The sequence below is a fragment of the Mycteria americana genome, chromosome 5, assembly GCF_035582795.1.
Source record: "Mycteria americana isolate JAX WOST 10 ecotype Jacksonville Zoo and Gardens chromosome 5, USCA_MyAme_1.0, whole genome shotgun sequence".
NCBI lineage: Eukaryota > Metazoa > Chordata > Aves > Ciconiiformes > Ciconiidae > Mycteria > Mycteria americana.
This window is the reverse complement of record NC_134369.1, coordinates 21191234-21214165: the sequence shown is the minus strand read 5'-3', so window position 1 is coordinate 21214165 and position 22932 is coordinate 21191234. Positions and strand designations below refer to the sequence as shown.

General features: G+C 48.6%; 2 long non-coding RNA genes across 4 annotated transcripts in view; one reads left to right on the top strand and one right to left on the bottom strand.

Moving 5' to 3' along the window:
• The window catches only part of LOC142410255 (uncharacterized), a 20540-nt gene extending 8958 nt beyond the window's left edge, over positions 1-11582 (top strand). The window contains exons 2-3 of the long non-coding RNA XR_012775886.1: positions 6905-7404; positions 8716-11582. This is a non-coding gene — a long non-coding RNA (uncharacterized LOC142410255). The remainder of the gene's footprint in view (positions 1-6904; positions 7405-8715) is intronic.
• LOC142410256 (uncharacterized) lies at positions 9829-22932 on the bottom strand. 3 transcript variants are annotated; one of them, XR_012775887.1, is made up of 4 exons: positions 21905-22932; positions 14249-14640; positions 11983-12264; positions 10246-10284 (listed from the first exon to the last, which is right to left on the bottom strand). It is a non-coding gene; the product is annotated as an uncharacterized LOC142410256 (long non-coding RNA). The 3 variants fall into 3 exon arrangements; XR_012775888.1 differs by lacking the exons at positions 10246-10284; positions 11983-12264 and adding an exon at positions 9829-9896; XR_012775889.1 differs by lacking the exons at positions 10246-10284; positions 11983-12264 and adding an exon at positions 9853-9892.

Sequence of the window (22932 nt, the reverse complement as noted above, 5' to 3'; positions counted from 1 at the left end):
ACTAGATAGTCTGAATTTGGCATCTGGTCAGCTGGATTTTATTTTGTTTTGTGTTTTAGAAACTCCTTAGGCATGGAAGGGCTTTTGAAACATTTCTCCATTATCCAAATGCTTCAGGAAAACAATTTTTCTCTGTTTTGGTGGTGTCTTCTAGGGAGCATGTTTTCCCATTTCATTCCTGGTTAGGGGGAATGGGTGAAGCCTTTCTCCTTGTTTTTAAAAACTAGGAGTTGTGGTGATAGGAAAGATGACCTGATTTTATGAAATATTGTAAAGGGAGCTAAATCTCAGAGAGATTTAGCACTTCTGAAAAGAAGTCTGGCCCTGACTAGAAGAGAGCCAAAGCTATCACCTAATGGGTTTCCTTGGCAGCCAGTGTGGAATCAGAGGGTGAATTTAGGACTAATCTTGGGGCAAGATTGTCAAAATGGATGCTGGGAAGGTCAGAATGGAGTTAGAGACTGAGATCTCCCTTTCCTAGAAGGAGTTTCCTAGGAAGGATTTGTTGGAAGGGGAAATCCAAAAGAAATGACATTGCTCTGTCTCCTTGAAGGCTTTCTGCTGCCCAGGCTCTGGACGGTTGCTGTACTGCTAAATAGCGGTACAAACACATAACCACTGTGGGTTTTTTTAATTTACAAGCAAAGATTTATTCTAGTTAAAAAGCTCATGGCACTATTAAGTGAATGCTCTGGAATATGTCCCATTGGCTAGTTGTCTTTGAGCCGCACGGATTGCATTTTTGGATTAGCTGCTCTCTCAAAGTATTTCACACTCTGGGGCTGGAGGGGTTTGCTTACCATCCACAGCTGTTCATATAGCATGAACCCTGTGTACACACAGGGCATGCTGCAGTCTGCACCAGCGGAATTCATTCCAGGAGTCATCTTATCAATACCTTTTAATGCTCACTTAAATGTATTTCTCCAGCTCTCATTCTTGCTTAACTAAAAAAAAAAAAGTGTTAGATTGCTGCCCTTTGAGATAAGGCTCTGAGAAACATTTGCAGGCTTCTTTTGAGTGAGAATAAGAGAAATTCAACATGCATTAGGGTTGCTGAGCTGCTGGAGTGGATGTGGGGGAGAGCAAATGCAGTGGGAACTCGGTGCCCAGCAGCATGCACTGTGTGCCAAAAAGGTGCAAGCTACCCCACAGAGCTCTGCCCATGTAACCCAAACCTGTCCCATGGGTGAGAAACTCAGTTATCATTCAGTTCACAAAATTGGCTAAATTTGGTGCTTTTCCCCTCCATACCCCTCTGCCCATGGGGTGCTATGGTGAGGGCAGAGCTGCTATTTTTGGCTCATAGTGCTGTAATTGTCTGGAGACCCACAAGGGGCTGTCCCCAAGCCAACACTCTGCTTTGAAGCTAGACGCTGGGTCATCTTCCCAGTGCGTTGGGGCCAGAGCCCCAGCCAGCTCCGTGGTGTCTCTTTAGGCCTCCCTTTATGGACTAGAAAGTCTCCATACTATTAAAAAGACATTACAAAAATAGGCTGCCTGGACCACAGATGTCTTTTGTGTCTGTGCCGGATGCTTAAAAATGGGAGTTGTGGGGTTCAGATGCCCAAAATTGCCACTCCAGTGAGGCTTGTTTTCCTGGGTGTAGTCAGGCTTTGGGGGAAATTAGGTGCCTTTAAGATTCCAGATTGGGTCTTCAACTGCTGGGGCATCAAAAAGCACACAGCAGGTCTAATTTTTTCTCTTGCTCTTGCCCAGCTGTGTTAGGATGGCAAAACCATCCCTGTAGGACCAGGGCTGGGTTCATTCCCAAGGCTCTTTGGGCCATGGGCTGAGTGAAACAGTGTCTTTATTTCTCTTCAAAGAACAAACTGAATCTGTGCTTGGCCGGATCACTGGTACCTGAAGGAGACCTCTCCCTGGAGTCTCATTTGGCTTGCCATAACATTTCCTCCTTTTGCTTACACTGCTTCTTTACCTCCCCACCTCATCTCCCACACGTGCACCTTGTTTCCGGCATAGTTTTTCCTGCCACGTTGTTATCCCCATAGTGACCGCAGTGAGATATTACTCGAGCCAGAAGTTGGATGGTGTGTGCATTCGGGTAGGGAATTCCTCCCCTCCAGCCAGAGGATATGTTGTATTTGTTGTCTGACTTCCACAGTGCTCCCTGCAGCCAGAAAGTGCCAAGCAGAGGTGGCTGGAGGGGTGCCAGTGGTCATGGGGCACTGGGCTTCCCCTGCGTCAGCCGGAAAAGGAAGTTGCTGAGAGTGAGCATGAGATCCTTGCGCCTGCTGGGACCAAAAGCCAGGCTCAGCTCGCAGGGGGATGTTTGTGAAGCACCAGCAGATTCTCAGCAGGGAAAAGCTGAGCCTCAGCTCTCATCAGCTTTCACACTGGCGAGTATGCAGGGAGATGGGTCTACAGACAAAGCAAGGTGGATCAAATACACTGCCTTTGGCCCCTGCACCAAATCCCAGAGGCGTAAGAAATTCAGACTTCTGTTTCTCCAAAGGGTGCAATTCCCTTTTATCCCCCCTCCACTCTCCCAACCTCCTGTTTCTTTTAAAAAAACTCAATTTTAACCCAGGATTGCAAACATTATGCTACTACCAGGTAGCAACCTTCATCTTCTCATTTCTGCCACAGCCACAGGGTGGTTAGACAAGACCGTCTCCCAGCCGTCTCCTAGGTGAGAAATGGCTTGTACAGGGTTCAGCTGCACTCCCACATGGAGTAAAGCCTGTCTACAACTAACGAGCAAAATCAGGGCTCTGCAGGTTTAAATTCTCTTACTTCTTTTATAACAGGCTTCCTGTGTGATTTCGGTCAATATGCCCTTATCTCTTGCATGAGACAACATTCACCTCCCAGCTAGTTTGTTGGAAAAGTTAAATCAGTCATGAAGCCACTTAGATTCAGTGATGAGAGTCTTGGAAAAGGAGATAAGTGGTGTGTGGGAAGAGGATGCTTTTCTAGGGCCAAGCAGACTTTGGAGACTCATGGGTCAGGCTGATGCTGCTGTTCTGCTCTCGTGGGGGACTGACTGCTCCTCCTTCAGATGGCTGTCATCTTAGTGATGCTGCCGTGCGCCCTGCAAGAGCTGACACAGTGACACAGAGATGCCACCTGGTCCCCTGCCGGCTCCCTGCAGTTTATTTTTTTAAACACATATTTGCATTTTGTTTATGTGGGGTAAATACAGGGAGGAGGAAGCACAATTTCTTGCTGCTAGCTGTTGGTACAGCCCCCTGCTTTGCTGGTCTGGACAGGGGCCGTGGACAGCCACCACCTGATGCAGCTGGATGAGGATCATACAGCAGTCACGTTACATCAGATGAGGACGCAGTCATGGAGCTGGCCCAAGTGCACACTGCTTCTGTCCTTGCGAGCACAGAAAAATCCTAAAACACACAGAGGAGCTCCCAGAGGGATCATATCCCAGTGCAGGGTGTGAGTGATATACGGAGGTACGAGGGTGGGTGTGGGCAGGCACGGCCAGGGGCGCTTTCTGACTCCCTGCTTTTGACCTCGTAATGGATGTGATGGTTTAATCTTGCTCTGGGACTCCACTTTGGGTGGGAGGTGTTGCCCAGCATCAGGTCCTGCGTGCTGGAGGCAAGGTTTGGGCAAGATCCTTAGGATTTCCGAAGGAGTGGGGCTTAATTGGTGCTGCTGGGCCTCCCAGCAGCAGGGACAGCAGCTTCAGCAAGGTCATAATGAACACTCCCGACGAGGGATTGTCCTTATCAGGACTGCTTTGGCCGTGCCAGATTAGGAACAATCGCATGCTTGTTTTTTCAGAGAATCTGTGGCTACTGGTTTTACTAGCAGTAGCCACTAGCATGCAGGGAGGGGAGGAAGGAGGGGGACAGGCAGGTGGGCTGTTTTGCCTCACCAGCAAACACAGCTGCACCAAAGATGATGGTTAATCACTAGGATTAGCATCATCCTAGATTTGATTTTTCCACTCAGCAGTGAGGGAGAGGCATCATCCAGATCTGCTCGGGCCTCAGGAGGTTTGAACTGCTCCTGAAGATGCCCATCCCTGCCAGGAGGGGTAGCTGGGCATCTAGAAGCAGGCAAGCAGGGTGAATCTCAGCATTTTTGGCTCCTTCCCGTGACAGCCTGCCACTAACTGGCACTTTGCAAGATCCTCACTCCCCCCACCAGCAGCTGCCACTGTCCCCAAGGATGCAGCTGCACAGGCCAGGACAAGGGGAGCCCCGGAGGGCCAGCTGGGGGAGCACAGGTAGGGATCGCTGCTGCCAGGCTGGCTGCTGCAGGCAGAGGAGGAAAGTCTTGTGTTTGGGTGAGCTTTTGGGTGGCTTTTGCTCACCCAAAGGGCCCATGTGGGGTGCAAGGAGCACTTTGGGGTCTTGGTGGGACAGCACGAGAGGGCTGGCAAAATTCCAGCAGTGCAGGGAGCATGGGAATGGCAGGGAGATGCCCAGGCTTGATGCACGGTGCATGCTTGGGGCAGCTCCCTTTTGCCTCTTGCTTTCAACTGGGGAGACACGTCTGGGGAGCAGCACTTGCACTGCATGAAGATTGGGCTGGTAGGGAAGGGGAGAGGCAGGTATCTGCTCCCTCTCTTGCTGCAGAAAGCAGGTGCTTAGAGAGGAGGAGGGAGGGAAGGGTGGACGTGGGAGGTTTGCCAGGCACCAAAGCAGCTGGGGGTTCCTGGAGAGGAGACACATGGCATGTGTGGGCAGATTAACAAGCTGATGATCAGAAGCCGCTCAGCCCTGCACACATGTGCCTGGGGCTGGCTGCCAGCACCTCTGAAATTATTTTTGCCTGGCCAGCAGCTGAAGGAAGGTGGTATTCAATGTGGGAAAATTCATGATCATCTGAATTTTTGCTCCCACCAGCCAAGCCTTGGTTGCAGACTCTCCTGGCTGGGACCAAGACTTGGATGCCAGAGCTCTCAAAGCGTTCAGTGGCACAGCCTGACTGCCTTCAGGGTCCCTCCCATCAGCTGAACGGCAGCATAGCACTGGAAACTGTGGCTTAGGGAACTTGAAACTAAATGCTGAACTGGTTGGGCCCTTACATTTGTCTCCAGAGCTGAATCTGAGATCTGCCATAGTCTGGGGAGGTCTAACATGTCCAGCTCTGAGTGTAGACCAAATGGGACCCAAGTACTTTGGTGGCCGGGTGTGCTTGAACTGGACATATTGCTTCAAGTCCATTTACATGGTGTTTTGCTAGGGCTATCCAAACATTAATTAAAGAAGGGGCCTCCAGGCCTGTTTATAACAGAAAAGCAAAGCGCATGACACTGTTGTCCCACAGGCACTACAGGAGCTACGCACAGCAAGGAGGACCACATCCCGATTCCCCATCTGCCCCCTCCCACTCCACCGTGCAACGTGAGCAAGCTGCAGCTCTGTGCCCGCAACCACATGCCTGATGTGGCTGTCCTCAAGTGCAAACTCCTCTGGACTCAAGGAGAGAAATTCCCCTTCTTCAGCCCCTCCATCCCAGCCATGTGTAGGGGAAAGCTTGTCTTTGTTGCAGTGCATGATGCTGGTGGGGAGAAACCCCAGTGATGCTGGTGGCTGCTGCTGGTCCCAGGCTGAATGGGGCCCTTTGGGCTGGACCCTGTGCTGTACTAAACCTGCCTGGCTCCAGCAAAGCAGCTGCGTGTTGATTTGATGCAAATCTGCTGGTACCTGCAGGAGAGCCTGGCACTACAAAGCCGGGAGAGGAGCTTGGAACAGGAAGCACAAACCCTGGAAAAAACAAGGAATAATCCCTGGTAACTAAGACTTCTTGCTGAAGCCACCCAGATCAAATGCAAGAGCCTTCACATTTCTGTTCTGTACTGCCTTCTGTTCTGAACAGCCTTCGGGCTGTTCCCAGTCACTGCATGTTTCCTGGGACTCTCCAGTGGGTGACCAAAACTTCTTCTGCTACTTCAGTAGGGCATTCTGCTTTACAATCCCAAGAACACCATGTAGTTACTACAGGTAGGCAGGAGAAGCTGTGTAAGGACTTGAGCCTGTTGTTAACTTTCAGAGCTATCCGAGGCACACCCAAACCAGTTGAACATGGCCAACAACCAGGACAAGAAATAGCACAGAAATCCATCTCCAATTCATGTTAATAGCTCCAAACCTAACGTTGCCGGAGGCTAATTAGAGAAGCTTTGAGAGTTTGAGGAGTAAATTTATCTTAATAGTTTAACTGTACAAACACACTGACTCATTATATTGAGGGTGGAATAACTGTCTCCTGAGTAGCATGTTCACCTGTAAACCAGAGGCTGGCTTCTTCTCCACACATTTGCCTTGAGATGGGGAAATCTACATGAGAAGGAAATGAAGGGTATGGCTCTGTGGTTTGATAGCACTTTGCTCTAGTGATATTTTTCTGGCAGGATTTGCAGAGCTATTTGCCCACCTGTCTGTACTCCTGTACATTTTTATTTATTTAAATATTTTGTACTTATTAATATATATTATAGTATATTTATTTATACATAAATACTGTGTATTTATTTATAAGCCACCTTTTTCTTCCTCAACTCAGCATTGCTTGGCTCCATCTGGAGTCAGACCTGTTGCCCACGCACTCTCATGCAAAGGGAGCACAGCGAAGGGCCTGATTGACTTCAAGTGAAATTCAATATACAGTGTTTGGGAGAGGAAAATTGTCCGCTGTAGAAGACATGAGTGAGGAGCGTGTCCCCAAAGACGCCAGAGAAAGCCTCTGCCCCAGCTGTGGTAGCAGTCAGGGTGACAGGTGTCCTGTGTCAGGAAAGGGATGCTGCTGCTGTGTCTGGACAACTTTGGACATCAAAGCCTGGAAGGGCTGAAGATGGTCATGGATGAAAGGAAGGAGACCCCAAAGCCAACCAAACCACTCTTGGCCTTTACAGGGAGGGGAGGACAGAGGATGACAAAAACAGTGACTCCCTTCTGTTATCTCCTTGCAGCTCTGTGGTGCTGTTTACCTCGAGAGCTTCCACCACCCAGGAACCACCATCCTGTCCACGTCCTGCAAGCACCCCTGAGTCGTCATCCACTCCCATGGCCCTGCCTGGGCTTTGCACCTTGGATAGCTGAATACTGGCCTCTCTGGGACACCTCATTCCAACCTGAACATCGCCGCCAGCTGGCAGTGCATTGCAGCCTTCCTCCAGCCTTCCTTCTCCAAGCTTCATCCTTCTTGCCTTCACAGGACCAGGGAGTCAGATCTGTGTTGCAACCTAAGACATTTTGTAGGGCAAGCAAACACAAGAGGAGCCGTGCAAAGGTGGGGATGGCTGCAGGAGCACCCATTTCAACACCAGCACCTCCTCCTCCCTCCCCTTTTCTACTGGCCTCCTTTCACTTGCTTCCCACACCAACATAAGCCTTTGTGACCTAAATTACATTTTTTTTTCGTCGTAGTCTACACAAAACCCATCCACGCATTTAACAGATTTCTCAGAAGGTGAGACCTTACATGTCTTATGACTGGGGCAGGGGGGCAGGATTTTTAAGCAGTGCCACTAAGAAAAAATGTGAAACAAAGGAAAACTGGAGTTCCAACCCACACCTGCCTGCACTTGAGGCAGAGGATGGCTCTTATGTGAGGGAATTTGCCACTTTGAAAGCCTGGGAAATCAGTCAGAAGACATGCTGGGAGTATAGGAAATGACAAATGGGTCTCTCTTATCAGACCAGGACAGGGAGACAGGTGAAAGGAAATTTTAAGCTGTGAAAAATCTTTTTTTCTTTAATTTATTTTCCGCTGTGACATGCAATGAACATGCCCCAGGAATTCCTGAAGGCCAAAATACATCAAGATTCAGAAAAAGACTAAATGGATATGGACAGCAAGAATATCCAGATTCATTAGAATTAATGGCAGTAAAAATGTCAGCAGGTATATTAAACTCCCTTCTTCAGAGTGCAGGAAACACTTGAGTTGTTAGATCCAGCTGGAGTGGAGAGAAGGAGAGCAGGGAGGCAGCTCCAGCTCCAGCCCCTCTCCAGCCTCCATCAGAGGTTCCTGCGGCAGAAGGATAATGTGAAGTGGGCAGACGGCTGATGTGTCTCACTTTGGTGTTCCCTGTGTTTGGACATGGAGCCAGGGCAGAGCCCTGCAGCCCTGGTCACCTTGGCAGTGCTGCTGGGTGCTTGCCCTTCCAGTGCAGCAGCCACCATCCTGGGTGCAGGGAGCAGCATCCTTCTCTGGAGGGAAATGTCTCTTCCCAAGCGGCCTCTGCACAAAGGTCAGAGATGACACATCACCCTTGTGCCCGCAATGTGGGGAGAGGTGTCCGTGTTCAGTTTTGGGATGGTTGTACTGCTAATCAAAGCCTCTGGCTGGTGTCTTGGAGTAGAGATGTGTGGTACTTTCCCATTAGCAACCTGTCCTGTGCAATCACAGTGGTGCTCACACCAAGACAGTTTCACTCCAGTAGCCCCAGGGCCTTCTATCTTATAAATAGGATCATTGACTCCTCCTCCTTCCCATCCCTTTTTCCTCTTGTCTATGCATAGTGAGCACTTCAGAGCAGGGTCTATTTCCTTCCAAAGGTAGAAACCTCCAGCTCAAGGTGCTGCTGAAACCCTGCTGCTATCGTAAAGATGATATGGGGTCAGCAAAGATGAAAAATCCTTTCCCTACCACAAGCAGCAGCAAGGAGTGGGAGAAAGCCGAAGGATTGTTATGTCTGTTCATGTCTTAGGAAGGATTGTTATCTCTGTTCATGTCTTAGGGAGCAAGAATTTCAGGCTCTGACCCATCTTTTTTTAGATATACCCACTGTGAGTGCTGCCTTGGCTTATCTTTGTGAAAGAAAACCTGGCCAGATTCACCATGTGCAACTGCTGCAGAAGACCTCCCCTCTAAACGAGCAGAGGATGCCATTTAGCTACAGGCTGCTGAATGGACTTTATCATCAGGTCGCAGTGGTCAGCTCCTTCGCTCACTCTTCTCTTCCCCAGGGTGGCCTGTCCAATAAGATGCCTGAGGTCTGAGTCCACTTCATAAATGGAGACCAGGACTGTGCAGTCCCATGCTGGAGGCTCAGGCATGTGGAAGAGGAAAATCTCATTGAAAATGATGAGCAGTGTGTGGGCCCATGGCCTGGACTTCTGGTGCTTTTTTCTGTGGCATCTGCAGGAAACATCTATATATAAACGTATGGGATAGGGAAGAGAAAGGAGAAATGAAACATTGGGGTATCTATCTCTGTCCCAGAGCTGGGCATTTCAAATATAGTCATAATATTGCATAATATTGCATAAGGTAGTCAGGCTGGAAAAGGGCTGTGTTAAATTAGAGCTGAATATTGCAACTGTTCAGGCTGGAACCCACATTTCTCAGCGTTAGTAACGCAGCTTGTGCTGGCTTCAGTACTGCTGGAAATCAGACCACTTGGCCAAGGCAATTGCATCTTGGTAGGTACATAGCTAGTAGGACCTAGTAGGACCTCACCATCCTATAATAGTAGAGCATGATTTAACAAGGACTACCTCAGAGTAGTTTCTGTAGTTGTGGAACAAGCTCTGAAGTTAGTAGAAACAGGGTGATGGAGGAAAGGATTTACTCCATAAGCCCTATTTACAGCTTATGCTAAATCCAACACCTGCAGCAAAGCTCAGAAAGAAACAACAGAGAGGAGCCTTTGCAATTGCTTTGCCTGTATTTAATTAGTGAAATGGAAAACAGTGGCTTTAGAGGTACAGACGAGAAGATCTTTTGAGGATTTAAGGCTGTGGGAAGAGTTCAGCCCAGGAGAGACCAGCTCAAGAATTCAAAGTCTGCTGTCCTTCTCCCAGTCCCAAGGGGAAACCTTAGATGTACAAATAAGAGGGAGAGCAGGACAAAAAGTGAGGCAAGCAAAAGGACTGCCTACCTTCTCGCTGTTTCCATGCTCAGCACTGCAGAAGGAAAATGGCCGGATCTTCCCCTCCCTCCATTCCTCCAACTAGCTGGATGGTGCAGGGGAGAAACACACATAAGACAAGGGCCCAAAATTTGAAGCGCTGTTGTGTTGTGCATCAAACGTTGGGTTACAGGAGAAAAAGGTGGCTCTACCTCAGCCTTCTCAGGGTAGGGAGCTGTCTACAGCTTATCTGCAACGCAATGCAGGGCATCTCAAGTGTCCATGACCTCAGAGGGCCATCTCATCAGTGGAGAGTGAAGGATGATAGTGGTGCTCTGGTTACATTCCTGAGGAGCACTGTAGCATCTCTGCACTGCCCCCAACTCAGGGTATCCTCAAGAGGACAAACGAATTGGCTCTATACTGAGGGCAACAGGACTGTGATGAAGTTTGGTCTTCAGGTCTCTGCAGAGCAGAGAAATGGGATTCAAGTCCTGTGATAGAGGGAAGAGGAGTGGAAGGCATTGCCTGAGAGAAGTAGTTGGGCATCTCATTAGTGTGATGAGCCAACGAAAGCAGCTCCCATGTCAAAACTCACGGGATCTAACATCAGAAGGCCACCTTGCTGAAATGAGCTGGGGGCTGTGCACCAGCTCATGGCAGCGTGGCAGCTTTCTTGTGAGCAGCAGATGGAGGCAGCAAGGTCAATGCTACCAAGGGAAGGTGGTTCTTCACAGAAGTGTAGTTTGCTGTGGAAGTCCCTGCCACAGGGCACTGTGGATGCTAAATGTTAGCGTGGGCTTAAGGGGAGACCGAAGGAGTGCAAGGGAGGAACAATCCATTGGGGATTTCTAAATACACAGAAGCCAACCCCAGCTCAAGAAATCTCTAAGCCATGATTTGGAAGAGGCAGGGTGAGTACAGAGGAGGGAGTATCACTTATGCCTGTCTTCTTTCCATACTATGTCCTCTGTCACAGTCACTAGGCTAGACAGACTTGTGGTCTGATTCAGCAGCGCTTGTTAGGTTGCGATGGGCATGCAAGGGACCTTTCTCTCCAACACCTTCCCATCCCTCTGGGTGGGTAAGATAAAGGTAGCAGGCAGCAGAATAAAGACTGGATCAGCAACAATAGCAGATATAAAACCTTTACTCTTATCTGCAGTACTTAGAGGGGATGTAGTTTTTGCCTTGAGAAGCCCGACCTCTATCCTCAGAGAGATCAGAATGCACTTCAGTGACACAAGCACTTCTCCTACAATGTCCTGTGAAACACATATGGGCATGTGCTGAGCAGACATCCAGTGCAACAACCTCTGCAGCCACCAAGGCCACACGTCAACCTTCCTGCAGGTCATGAGCATGCTCTTGGGGCCTCAGCAACAGAGACTGCAGGGCCACCACAGCATGCTGGCCATATCCTGCTCTTCAGTGTTTTTCTTGAGACTGAATTTTAACTTTTTAACAATTGCCAGCATCCGTTCTTTATTTGTTTGGCGTGGCAGTTTCCCTTTCTCCTAGGGAGGAATGGAAGAGTCCCTGTTCTCCTGTGTCTGGATAACCTGGATGTAAGGGTGTCTTCTGAGTTTTGAGTCCAATCAAACACAACTGCATGAGGTAGTACGGTATAGACTATATTCGCATGCATCTGTGCTAATTTTATGGTACTAAAGTACTAATTCTTATGGCACCATGGTATTTTTTTTCTGGAGGGCCACAGGAAGCCCCACAGGCTATAGACTTTGCCATGTTAGGGTACTATGAGAGCTAGGTCTGGATTCAAATTCATGTTGCTCACATTTTACATCAACTTCCCATGTATAAGGAATGAACAGATGTTTCTTACAAACAGTTAATTGTTCAGGTTGCTGGACTTGAGATGCCACTTGTTCTCCATTATAAAAGACACTACTGTCATTAGCAAGCACTTAAAGTACACCTCTAACATTTTTAATGTGTTCCTTATTGGAACACATTGCGTCTTCATTTTGGGCCATCAGTCTCTTTAAACAAACCAAATGGCCACCACTGTAATGCACAGTGAACTCTTGACTCTGTGGGTGGAGAAGGGAGAAGGTGCTGCAACATAAGCTTGGTCATCAATATGCCATCATCCTTCCCTGGAGATCTCACCTTTAAGATGCAATTTTAAACTCCCTCCCTGTAAAGCCCTGTCTTCCTGCAGATCCTACCTGAGAAGTGTGCTGGGAGCAGAAGGGATCTGCTACCATGAATATCACACAGATGGTCCCCTAGGATTATTCATTAATAAAATGAAGGGATGGCTGTATTGACATGCAGCTCTCTGGCCACTGTGTGGTGATGGCTCTATCACATGGCCTTGCCCTGTGTGCCCACACAGTCTCCTGCAACTCTTCACATAAAACCAAGCTTTGGGAGGCCTTTAGCTCACTCAGGGTGACCCTGACTTCCCCCAGCGCAGTGTTTCTGGAGTATTTGTCAAACCGTTGAACCTGTGGGAGAGAGGGAAAAAGCATGTCCATGGGGGTGAGATGCAGGATGAAGCTGTGCCACAAATGCATCCACATGGACCACAGCTGAACCTCATTCAAGGGGAGCTACCTGCCTTTAGGGCCTGTTTTCATGTGTTTCCATTCTCACGCATGGGCTTTTGGGGGAGTCAGGATTGGGCTGTCATGATAGCAAAGAAGGCCCATGCCAAGGAGTAAAATTCAGATGCTTTCTTTCAGCTGTATCACCTGAAAAAACTCCTCTGCTATGCTTCCACCTCTGCTAATGCCCTACTGCTCTTGGACATCTGCTTACTGGAACATCAAGCATTACCTTGTCCTGTCCCCTTTCTTAGACCAGCTTGAACAGGCTGTGTGAAGGCCATGGTTCCTCTGATCTTGCTGAGTCCTGCCCTTTCTCCATGCAAGGCTGGCTCCCTGCCAGGGCTGGCTGGAGGAGCAGGCAGGTGCTGGAATCCCCTTGCATAAGGGCATGTCCTCTGCCAGCTGCCCACACTTGCTTCATGGCAGCTTGGGGCCGTCACTGCATGTGCTCACTGCATGGCTTCAGTCCCCTCTTTGTGTCCCCCCTCCACAGCGTTTCTCCAGCATGTGGCTCTCCAGCATGCAGCCATTTCCCGCATCTCGTCTAAGCTTCCTGGCGTTGCTGCTTCCTACCACAGGAAAACTTAATGGCCAAATCAAAGGGGCTCTGAAGTAATGGGCAACTGGATGCTTGTCAAGGAACATGAGATCTGTAGCAACACGTGGGAATCACCATTCAGGTTCAGACCTACAAGCCATCTAGTCCACTGATGTCTTTTGAAATAGCAATTGCTGGCTGCTCCTAGGAGGGTGCAAAACCTGCCAGAGACCATTAAAGGATTATGTGCCCCCAGGAAAGCCATCTATCCCTCGTTGGTTACACCTCTAGCTAAAACCTTGAGACCTGTGAGTTTGTACCAGCTCTGCAGTACTGGTTTTTCTTTATCCTGCTGCCAGTGCAACTCCAGATTTCTGGGTGATCCACTCTCCTTCCAGCTGAGCTCCTGGGCAGCATGGTATAATGTGGCAAGGGGTTCAAAGTACGAAGTCTTCAGCTTCATGCCCTTTCTTACTGCTGACTTGTAGTGTCTGCAGATCATTCACAGGGAATAGTTGGTTGGAAAATGACCTGTCTGCTGTGGATTTCACTAGTAATATCTTCACTGCTGTCCTCTCAGCACACATTTCAAATCCATCCCAGTCTAGAGGATGTCTTACAGCTATCTGTTGCCAAGGGATGGTGTGCATTTAAAATTCCCAGGCATTCACAGGTACATCTGCAGTTAGGCCCAAACTAGCTCTAAATGAGGCAAGTCAGAAGCAGCCAAGCAAGAGTAACAGAGAGTTAAGGAAAAGAGGCTAACAGTAGTTGTAGACTGCTTCTGCTCACCATGTTATCTCCATTAGAGCTAGCTCTGCTCTCCCTGCATGGTATGATATCCCTCGGTTCACTCACTGCACTGCCATGCATTTACCCCAGGCCTCAGTTTCTATGCCACATCCTGCTGCAGGACTGTGCATCCAAGCACATTTCCACAGAGAATGCCTGTGGCAAAGGACAGGAGAACACAGAGCACGGGGAAACACAGCTTTCGGGGAAATCAAATCCCCCCCTACATCAATACTGCAGAGCCCAAAAATAAAATGCCCAAGAAATTAGTAAGGCACCCCTTTGAAAGCTAAAGTGTCTTAGGGGTTCAAGGCTTTCTGACCCTTCTGGCTGCTGCTGATGGTAATTGGCAAACTTGGTTGCTGCCAGTTGGCAACTTCATGTTGCCAAAGGGCCAACCTCCTGGCTGGCTGTACTCTGAGAGGACCTGGTGACTAACCCCCTCTATGTTCCTCAGAGGGGTAAGAGAAGGAGATATCTCCAGAAGCCATTACACACTTCTTTGGTCAAGGCACCCTTCTTTATGTCTACTGAGCTAGCACCCCTTCTCACCTCCAGCTTCAGGGTGCTCTTCTCCACCTCGGCATCTTGCAGGGAGCAGACAAAGCAGTCCTAAAGGCTGGCCTGCTGCAGTTCTTCACCACCTGGCTTTGCCACTCCTGGACCATGCACTGGAGCCCAGGGATGTGGGACAGGACCTGCCTGGAGGTCCAGCAGTCGGACCTGGATGGCAGACTCAGCACACCAGGCAGCCCCTGGGCCTCCAGGCCAGTCAAAAGCAGCTCACATCGCTCCCTGCAGTAGAGAAAGGAGAACTTCAGTGTGCCCTGGGAGTGGGGCGGGAGCTCCAAATCACTGCTCATGCTGCTGAGGTCCTTGGTCCTCCTGGAGGAGGAGATGAGGCAGGTGCACGGCTCATCCAGCTCAGTTTGTAACACCTCCACCTAAGGAAAATGAGGACAAGAGGAAAAGAGAGATATGGGTCTCATAGCCTGGTAGTGTAGAACTTCCCTCCTGTTCCTACAATGGTAGGAAGAGAAGGTGTGTTTAGACCTGGTGCCTTTGCAGTAGAGCCAGGGGACCCATGAGCACTTGTGTGGTATTGCCAGCACCCCGCACGCTCCCCTCTCCTGGCAGGTCAGCTCTCTGGCATAGCACAGGCACCTAGTCCTGGTTCAGACCATGGGGAACCATGGTTCTTTTGAGCTGGAAAGAACCTGGCCTCGCTTGGGAGTTGTGTGTAAGCTCAGGCTGGACAGTGAGTGAAATCCACAGCAGAGCCCAACACCTGCGCTGCAACAGGGAGAGCAAGCACACCAAAGCAGCTGCTTTCCTTGCCCCTGGTCATGCAGGACAGGCTCTCTTTCAGCCTTTTTTTCTCCCCTCTCACTGTGCTTTTCTTTCTGGTGTTGGCTCTTCTCTTAATTAGAGAGGAGCAGCTGCAACCCTCTAATAGCCATTTTGTACTTAGCAGCTGCTGGTGGTATTTTGGTGCTGGCTGCTCTCTCCTGCTGAGCTGGCTCTCCCCTGCCACAGCACTGTGCAGCAGGGCTGTGTGCCTGGGCTTCCTCCTCTCGCAGTGAGCCCTGGCCAGCTGCGGGAAGGTCACCAGGAACTTGAGGAATTCATTTCACTGGAAACCATGTCCAATAATACAGACACAGGCTGGAGGTGGAGAAGAAACTAGGTCTCTTCAGTCATGGGGGAGGGACAGGGGATGGGAAAGGTTTACAGTTGCTTCTTTTTCAGTAAAAATGTAAGAGATGGATAAAGGAGAAGCAAGTAGAAGTCATACTTTTGATCATGTGAGAGGAGAGTTTTTGCAACAGTTATCCCAGGAATTGCTCTGTCAGTGTTTTCACTTCCCTCAGCAACAGACTTCATAAGTTCTACAACTCTCCTTAACGCACCTGGAAACAGGAGCAAAGGTCCCTGTCACACACTGTGATACCTATCTATCTGCTGGGTTTTGCTTGCAGCCTGAAGAGCTGAAGCATCCCAGCAGCCCTATTTATGAGAGGTCAAAATCTGAATTTGCCATCCAGAACTTACCCAGGCTACTTCTAGAACCCTCTGGGAGGCTGAGGGACAATAGAAGATGGGAACTGAGTGCACAGGTGCTGTGGGTGGGCTGCAGTACTTGTAAAATCACAGCAGTGGGGCTGGCTGCTGACCTGCTGACTGCTGGCTGCATCAGTGCTTTGCACGCCCCCTTCCCTGTTGTGTGTCTCTGTGACTGTCTAGTCCTGCCAGGGAAACAGGGACAAGTGGACGTGTGGCCTTGGTGCACACGTGGTAACACACCTGTTACCACATGTGAAGTGTTTTTGTTTAAGTGGAAGAGCAATATTTTATATTACATAGAATATATTGTACTGTATTGTACTGTATTGTACTGTATTCTATTCTATTCTATTCTATTCTATTCTATTCTATTCTATTCTACTTTGCTTCTCCCTCCATTCCTTTCATCCAGAGAGTCTCTCTCTTTGTATGTTTTCTTGCCACAGGTTTTTGGGTCTTGTTTTCTATTGGACTGCCAGTCGCTCCATCGCTTGACCCTGTGGGGTTTCTGAAAATGAGGACGGCTCTTGACTTTGCCCTAGCATCAGTGTACTTGCCTTGATATCATCTGCATTGCTCTGCTTAGTGGTGTCATGTAGAAGAGGTGGCGTTTTCTTCCCCCAAATGCTGTTCTCTGCCTTTATGCTAACCCAGCCTTCGCTGGGTTATCTCTGGCATCTCTTCTCTGTGGGAATAAAGAAAAGCTGAATAAGTGCTATCCAGCTTGGACATTTGGAGATATTTGGAGATGATGATGAGATTCTTGGAGTGGGATTTTTATTTGGTAGTTTGTGAAAGCCTTTAGAGAGCCCAGAGTTTAAAAACCCCTGAGGATCCTGTCTCTGGAAAGCAGAATGTTTAGATAGGGTACCCCAAAAATTAGTGCAGAGGATGAAGACATTGCTGTCACATGGTCTTAAACTTACATTTGCTTTAGTTCATGCATAGCCCTGTCCTGGAGGGACAGGTTAGTCCAGCTGGGAAAGATCCCAGTTCAGTGGGAAGCGTTTCTTCCCCCAACACCTGGGGCATGAGTAGGAGGACAGTGGATCCTATGGCCTTGCTCAACCTCTATTCCTGCACCAGTGTTGTCACCAGCAAGACCTTGTTAGTGGGACCTGCTGAAGCATCCAGTGTTAACATTGCCATCATGTAGGTGCTGGCACTGACCACCTGGTGTGAATACGGTATGGTTTAGACTTTCTGGGACAGCCTTGCGACCTGCTTACAATAAAAATGCATCCTGGAGCAGTCTAGCAAGCTGTGCTCATATGGCACTCAGGCCTAATGCTTCTGGACAAGAGAATTGGGGCGAGCCATGGTCACGGCTTGTGACCTTGCACAGCTGAGAAGGGAAGAGGAGAAAGAAGCATCTGGGAAAGACATTTTATTTTATTTTATTTTATTTTATTTTTTTATTTTTAAAAATGGATGGAAATTTCCAGGTATTGGAAAAGGGCATCTGTAAGCTGTGCAAGTCGAGCATGACAGAGCTCTTCTTTATCATGTCTTGTTCCTCTGAGACAGAGAGAAGGAAGGGCTCAGCATTGCTAGTATTGTCTCTCCATGTTGTACGAGCCAAGCAGGAAAAGGTCTGTATAAATAGACGAACTGCAGCTCAGACCCATACATACAGAATTAGTCTTGTTGCCCTCATAGGGAGTTGTCAGTAATGTTATTTACCTATGCTTGTGCTCACAAGATCAGTACCACATTATCACAGCTCTGTTCTCATCATTGCCACACAGACAGGCATCTGCTGGATTGCCCTGCTTTTGTCCAGAGCAATTCAGAAAGCAGCTTATGGTCTTCTCAGATGAAACTTCACTAGAAATGTGATGCACCTGTGATTTTCCCACAAATTCTTTTTTTCAGCCTGTTTCTTTGCCTTCCATATATCCCTGCTTCACAACTGCTGGCTGCCTCACAGCTGCTGGTTACTTGCCCTTCTGCTTATTGCCTTCTGACAATGCCTGACAGCAGATGCCTGGGGACAGTATAAGACCGGGGTAAGCACCCAATGATACTTTCCCCCAAAATGTTCCTCCAGCCTCCTGCAGTACACAGCTCTAGTTAGCTGACTTCTCACATGATGGTTTAATTTGTCCTTGCCTAGATTCTGAACTGGAAAGAGAATAGCAGAGAGTCGTTCTCTGTTCACCCTCTCCAGACACTCCTGATGTCAGACCTCTCTCCTGTCCCTCAGCCATCCTTTCGCAGGCTGGGTACTAGCTCAGCCAGTCAGTCCTCCTACAGAAGATGCTCCAGATCTCTTCCAAACTTTGTTCCCTTTCCCTGAGCCTTATTCTGCTCTTCCCTGCAACCATGAGATTGCACTACCAAGGGCCAAGTCTGTCTGGTTCACTGGATCTGGCTTGTTGGGTTTGATCCAAAGAAAATCCTTCATGGGGTTATGGGATCAGCACCCAGCTGGCTGGGTTGCTGTGAAGACATTGGCGTCTGGGAGTTCACTAGCTTGACTTGCTTACTGTGCTGACAAGAAATGTGCTGGCCAGTAGTCATGAAACTGTTGGCTTAGCAGGCGGCTTCATCAGATAAGGAGATTTTGGTGCCTTCCTTTCAGCTATGCCTGCAGTGGCTATTTAGCCAGTCATTTGCAGATCTGTTCAGGCAGCAAGACACTTGGGGAGCTGTAGTTTGTTGAGCAACTCTGGGAGGTCTAAGGCAGGCAGCGGAGACACTGGGAAAAGGAGAAGAGACAAGGAGAAGCAGGACTGGTGTGCCCACTTGTTGATATGTTGGGCAGGTGTGAGAGCCTGATGGGTCTCTGTAACGGGAGACAAAGGGAGGTCTCTGGAAATTTGCAGAAAGTGATCTGGAGAGTTTGTCATCTGCTCCTGGAAGGAACGTAACAGTCCTAGGAAGAAGCAGCAGCTTAGTTCGGGCTTCTGTCTGTGTTGCTTTTCTCCAAGGTGAATGGTGGTCTGTTGGACTATGGCTTGGCATAGCCTTTCATCCTTGCTTAGCCTGAATGATCAAAATGAGGACTGGAGGGAGGTATTGGCCCAGTGCCCTCAAGATAAGGACCCTTAAGACCTTTATCACCCTTTTCAGGAGAGGACTGAATCCAACTGGAAAGGAGAAGGAATAGGGAGCTCGTGTATGAGCAGCCCTTCCCATCCACACCTTTACACCCATTCACAATAAAGCTCTGGTAGGGAATAGCACTTGCTGTCTTTCTTTTTCGATTGCGTAAAGTGAGATTAAAACACTAATCTTGCCAGGGGAGCAAAATTTTACCCACCTCTACAAGAGCAGCCAAGAAACAGTGCCCAGCTTCGGGTAAGAGCTGTTCCAAGAAATTGTTTCTGGTTTATGCATCCCAAAACAAGCTTTAAAGCAGAAATAGTTTAGTCAAACTTCCTGCACAGAAGCCCTGAATATTCATGATTTCTTCACCTCAGAACAAGTTGATGTTCATATCGGGTATTTCTTTCTATGATTTCTCATCACTGACTGTATTATCCGTACCTTTGGTACAGAGCCGCATGCAACTGCTGGGACACGGCAAAACATACCATGAGCAATCACTGCTGGAGATGAAGCAACAGCAAAGAACAGGAGGTGACTGGCAGAAACACCCTTCTGCGGGTGAGACCTAAATCTCAGTCTAAATAAACACTTCCCAATAATTTGCTTCCTGAAAAAAATGGGACTAAGAGGAGCCTTTAAAACTGCCAAGAAATTTAACTCACTACTAACCTGCAATGACATACTGTCTTTAGACTAGCAAAGCTTCTTCCTAGGAGGGGGCCTTACAACACCACCTCCTCCTGTGCTGACCAGTCCTTACACATGTGCTTATGAATCTCAGCCTCCCCTTCCACTAAGCAGGACCCCCAAAACCTCCAGGCAAAGAACATGGCCAGATTTTGCCCATAGCTACAAGTGCCCATAATGACTCTGTGCTCACCCAGCAGGTACAAAGCCACTGGTACAGACGGCTGCCCAAAGCCTCACACATCTGTGATTCTTGGGCATGCTCTCAGCTCACACAACAGCAGGGAGTTTGAAGTATTAGATGTTTGTCTTGGCGAAGGGAAATAGTAATCGAGCTGCAGGTACCATTGCATCAGTGAGGAGAACAGCACATTTCTGCCAGTGCAGAGTGGGCTCTCATCAGGACAGGGGGATTTTGGAGAATCTGTGAGCCAAGGACACCTTGGCATTACCAACTAGACCCTGACATCATCCTGCAATAACATCTTGAAGGCAGAGGAGTCTTGCCTGCTCCCTTGTAAGGGCATGAGTGAGCAAGGGAGGGACAGGAGACCCAGGCACTGACTGGCTTGTCCTAGAAAAGCCTCCTAATGTTGTTAACCATCACTGAGTTCTCTGTGTGGGCAGTAGACACATTTTCAAACAAACTCGTTAAGTGGCTGTCATTCACCTGAAAGAAGTAGTAACTTTAAGAACCTGCATCTAAATTACATAGCAGATACTTAATAAGAGCACACAGTGCAGTTGAATGCCTCTGTAACCATCGTGCCTAGCCCAGCACTCATGGATCTTGGTTAAAGTCAGCTTCCCCTTGCAATAGGTCTTGTATAAAGATAGCTGCTGCCCCAGCGTTGCTAAGCGAACCAGACCACACTAATGTGAGCAACTTCTCTCCTGTCACACAACAGGGACAGGACAGGCTTGACACTGCACATGCATCTCCCTTTCCTCCCCATGGCCCCATCACCTAAACCGGGCTGTCACTTATTCCCCATCCTGTGAATGACAGCCTACAGCAGACCAGGTGCTCCTGCACAGGTACATTTGCAACTCTGCCAGTAACAGAAAACATCTCACCTTTCTCCTCTTTTCCCAAGCCCCCCTCCAAAAGCACTGCAGCCCCATGAGAGGCTATCCCAGAAGGACCTCAGCTACCCTACTAGAGCACCAACAGCCTTGCCAGGGTCCTACAGGCTGGGGACATCATTGTATTTCCTTGCAAGACCAAGAGGATCCCCTTCCCAGTTCCTCCCAGGTGCCTAACTCAACACTGGGCAACTTAACTTAAAAAGCACAGGATAAATGAGTGGGCTAAGAGTATGCGCTTTTTCATCCTGCTTTTGCTAGGCACTTATTGTAACTCTTCTATCTCTATCCAAAGCAATAGGATCTCTTTTTTTTGACAAGTATGCCCTGTGGATGTCAGGGCTGGGGCTGTTGCAGCTGGGTGCCAGCAGTGAATGGGAAGTCTTTGCACACACTACTGGAGCTGTGCCAATGCCATCCCATACCCTTCCAGATCTGCCAGGCATAAAATCCAGGAGCCTACAGAGGCTTTAAACACTTGGAGGCAATGAGCCATCTGAAAAGCAGGAGTGGTTCTTCCAGAAGATGGTGCTAAATTACATGGAGATTACAGGGCCAAGAACTGTGGAGGGAGGTGAGATAGGAGGTAGAACACCATCCTCCAGTGCCTTCCTTCTTCTCTCATCTGGTTTTCACTCCTTACCCCACCTGAGCTTCGATGATTTTTCCCCTGAGAAGCCTTGGATCAGTCCCATTCCGTCTCTCCAGCCTTGGGAGCTCTGCTTGCTCTCTATCAAGCCATCCAAATCTGGCCAGATTTCTTCCCCAGAGCATTCATTAGCTGACTCTAACCCACCTCGTTGGGATTATAGCTATCTTTGATCCTGCTGTAGTTAGGAGACATGGCTGCATGCCACGTAGCATGTCTAATTTAGATTTGCTTTGCATGCTGTGGCACAGAAGGGGGGGAATGGATCCCCCGGGAGCCTGCTGTGAAGAAAGCAGTAGCTCCCCACTGCAGTCAGGGATGAACAAAACAGTCTTTTTTTTCCCTCGTTGTGGGAGGTGCCACGGAGAAAACTCTTTGGTGCTTTATATTCTAATTATCTCCAAGTACAGCCTCACTACTTGATTTGCGGTTACTGCACATTAGAGATGAGCTGATGCATCTAACCCAGCTACAAGGAGCTCAATTAGCTAAGCTACACCTAGAAGTCATGGCAGGCAGGCAATGTTTCCTAGACAATTACAATACGGCCTGGGGAGTAGTTCTGTACCTAGAAGCAGAGGTGCTTTCATCATATGCAAATCATAATTAGGGTCTGAACTAAGCATCTAAGTAAGTGAAATGTGAAAAAAGGCAAAAACAATATGTACAGTGTAAAGAAGTAAGTTAAGGTGGGAAGTCCTGGCTTTGCAGGATACTTGGGTCTGTGCACTGTTCTGATGACATGTTGTGGTTCTTGGGATGTGGTAATTACCAGTGAGGTAGGAAACACAGAGCAGCAGCGGAGGATTTGCATGAGTTGCTTGTAGGATGCATGTGCAAACAACAGCTGGGCTGGTGCTTTATTTCCCTCAGTGGATATTATGGGCTGCTGTGTGCCAGCCTGGCAGCAAGGCAGTCCGTCTTAGGCCTTTTTTTGCATGTCTGCTCTGGAACATCTTCAAGGGCTTGACAAATTGCCAACAATTCACCTCTCCCACTGCATACCTGCCTTTAATTGCAAACAAGATAGGCCATGACACAATATTGGCCAGCTAAAGTTTCCATCCCCCCAGCTACACAGTCCTGAATCCCATGTGCCACCGATTTGCCCTCTAGCTTGGAAAAGCTTATCATCCGTGCAGGCATCTGACCCAGTGCGTTTCTTCCTCCTGCCAGGGGCTGCATCTCCTCCCTTGGTGGATGCAGCTGGCTTTAGCTGAGAGAGGCAGGACTAACGTCACATAAAGCTGTCAATTTGTAAGTCCTTGCCAACCTGGGAATGCATTTGACTGGCTAGCATTTATGGTGTGGGTTCCAGATGAGTGGGAGAAGTGAAGAAGGAGGGGGCTATGATGCTGTGCCCCAGGAGGAGAAATGCAAGATGTCTGTGGTTCGTTTGCAGCTGTGAGCAGGGGAATGGGTAAAATAAGTCAAAACTCTTCTTGCCTTATGGGGAGAGGGACCTTCCCCCCTAGTTCTGGGGTTTTTTTGGTCAGTGTGTGTTTTCCCCATTGGTAAAAGAAATGAAATGAAAAGAAGGTGCTGGGGAGGAAGGGGTGACTGAGGAACTAAGCACACAGAAAGGAAGAGATACGTTGGAAATTATAATGAAAAAGCATAATTTTCTGTGCAAAAGGGGAATTCAGGTAAGAAGTAACTCCCTTTCAGACTATTTTAGTAGAGTATTGGGAGTGAC